The following is a 3010-nucleotide window of genomic DNA, read 5'->3' on the forward strand; positions in this document are numbered from 1 at the left end:
CTCCGCACCGCCTCCCCGCCCGGGAGGGGCGGAGGAGAGCCTCGGCGAAGGCGGTGCCGCTGCGCAATGGCCACACCCCCACACCCCGCCCCGGGCCCGCCCTCCCGGGACAGCCCCACCGGACGGCACCGCCCCTCTCGCCATCTCCTCAGGCGGCCGCCCACCCCCGGGCCCGCCCTTCTCCCGCTTTCCCCGGCGCCGCAAGCGCTTCCCGCCATTTCCCGGCTCCACCTTCTGTCAGTGGAAACGTGGTGCTCGGCCTCCAGGAGCTGGAGAGGAGGAGGCTGAGGGGAGACCTTATCGCCCTGTAAAACCACCTTTAAGGAGGTTGTAGCGAGGTGGAGGTTGGTCTCTCCTTCCAAGCAGCAATGGAGGAAGAGGGAATGGCCTCAAGTTGCGCCAGGGGAGGTTTAGGTCAGATATTAGGAAAACTTAATTCACTGAAAGTGTTGTTAGGCACTGGAATACGCTGCCCAGGGAAGTGGTGGAGCCACCATCCCTGGAGGTATTTAAAATGCGTAGGTGTGGTGCTTAGGGACACGGTTTAGCGGGGGACTTGGCAGTGCTTGGTAATGATTGGACTTGATGATCTTAAAGGTCTTTCCCAACCAAAATGATTCTAGGATACTATAACTCTGATTCCCACCTCTGCTGGGTGCCCACCCACCTGGCATAGCAGTTTGTTATATGCTGGGACTTTATGTCCACCCACAGGTGTTCCCAGGTGTAGCAGCAAGCTTACTCATGAGTACAGCAGCCCCTTACCAAGTAGACTTGATAAATTTAATTTGGCTTGGATTAAAAAAAATCATGCTAAGCAATGTAAATAAATTGTATGTTGCAGGCACCAACAACTATTTGCCCAATGTCTTCATAAGGCGTGAGGAGGACCAAGGAGTTAATTTCATCTCCCTAAGCTGCAGCATCCAGGCTGCCCATGGGATGCTGACTGCACATCTGGCACACGTAGTTGTAGAGACACGTTGGAAAAATATGCGCAAGTGAAGGTGATGAACCACAACACTGACTTAAAAGATTGTATAAAAATAAGTCTGACCGCTTACTGTACTAAGAAGGAGATGCATTTTGAGAATAGCAGGTACATACCTTCATAGGGGAAAATGTTAGGAATCCCTGCATCTTGTAGAGGAAAAAAATAACAGAGAATCAATGTCTGGAAGCTGAAGAGGGACAAATTAATATGAGATATGTTATTAATGGGAGTGTGTAATCATTGGCACAATGATTATGGAGGGAAAGTCCATTTTCTTCTCTGGAAATCCCCAAATAAAACAAGATGTCTTTATGTCAAATATACTGCCTCACAGTAGTAGCTGGAATTACCACCACATGGAGGAACATAACTAAAGTGTTGGTTTTTGGTAATTTTTCACATGCACAGCTTACAGAACAGGCTGCCTCTTCTGTCACACTCAATGCCCATGTGAAATCTTCTCTAAACTCAAACCTTCTCTAAACTCAAAGGGAGGTGTCTTCTGCTATTCCTCATCTTTCACATAGTTCTTTAAACACCACTTCAACCAATGTCTGCAGTTCTTGGCATCTCAGTGACTTAATAGTGTTCTAAGAATTCAGGGACTGTGTTCAGTTCCTGGCTCTGGGACTCCTCCATCAGGATATTCCACATTTTTGTGTTTGACCTTTTCCACCTGTAAAATGTGGATAATGACACCAATTAAAATGATTTGCTGTCTATAGATACAAAATCTCTAGAAGTGCTAACTATCAATCCTAATTATCTGGTATTACTCCCTGCAGTTGTTTTCTGAAACAAGAATATAACATGACTCAAAAGTCATCAGTCATCGGTAGTGTTCACATCTCTTATCATAGAATGAAAAACAGATGAAGAGTGAATGCAGACTTCTGAAGACATTTCATTCCTACTTGCCTCTGGAAATTTGCCACTTCCCTCTTCAACAGCTAGTGAAGCTGATTTTCCATTAATCCACTTTTTAACCAGCCAGTGATCTCAGCCACCCCAAAACCACATGCAACTTCCTCACTATTTCTTAATAAGCATAAACAAGAGCAAAAAGATTTGCTTCTTAATAAAAGCCTTTTAACCTATAAGAATAATTAATTTCACAGACTTAAATTACAGGATAATGACTAATTAGCATAAATTTGTAAAATGCACATCTGTGTGTGTTTCCTATCCAGGTCATATATGGGATCTACATAAGCCTATAACTGACCACAGGTATGTTGGTATAGCCTTGGAAACGGATGTTAAATCTCCTAGGAAGAAATCCTATATTTGGACCTTGTCCTAAACTCAGTGACATCTTTCTGTGTTAGCAATTACCTATTCTTTCCTTCCTCTTCCTGTGTCTTGAGACCTAGGGTTCTGCTGGCATCTGTTCTGTTTCCAGGGCTATACTTAAATTAGACGTGATCTGTAAAACGTAACATCCCACTGATCTTCTTGAGGAATTATTCTTGCTAGAATATCATGCTCAGAGACGGTGTTTTGTCTATTTCTTATCAAGTTCTTAGGAAAATTTCGTTAAAATAAAATTCACATTTTCCCAAGTGCATCTATGAAGTTGTAGCCAGATGTGATTGTTCTTTCTAATACCACAACACATTGCTTTGAAAATGATTAATTGCCTGTATACACTTAACATACCAAGTGAGGAAAAAGTAGCAAGAGGAACAACCAAATTATATGTATTTAGTTGCCTCTATGTGTTTTATGTAACTTAAAAGACATTACGATTCCCCATTGACAAGAAAAAACACCTACTTTAAGCTTATTCAGTTTATTCACAAAGACTGAAGATGTTAGGCTGTCTTCCTAATGCCCAGAAATCTAATATAAAATCTAAATAATCTAATCTAAAATATTGAAGAAATCAGCATAAAAATAGCATTTCATAATGTGATTTCAATAATCAAAACATTAGCTTGTCATTTTTATGTGAAAGTCACTCACACACAATGGCTCCCCAACTTGCTAATTGGCCTTCAAGAGGCAAATTAGGTT

Source organism: Heliangelus exortis, chromosome 2 (genome assembly GCF_036169615.1).
Source record: "Heliangelus exortis chromosome 2, bHelExo1.hap1, whole genome shotgun sequence".
NCBI lineage: Eukaryota > Metazoa > Chordata > Aves > Apodiformes > Trochilidae > Heliangelus > Heliangelus exortis.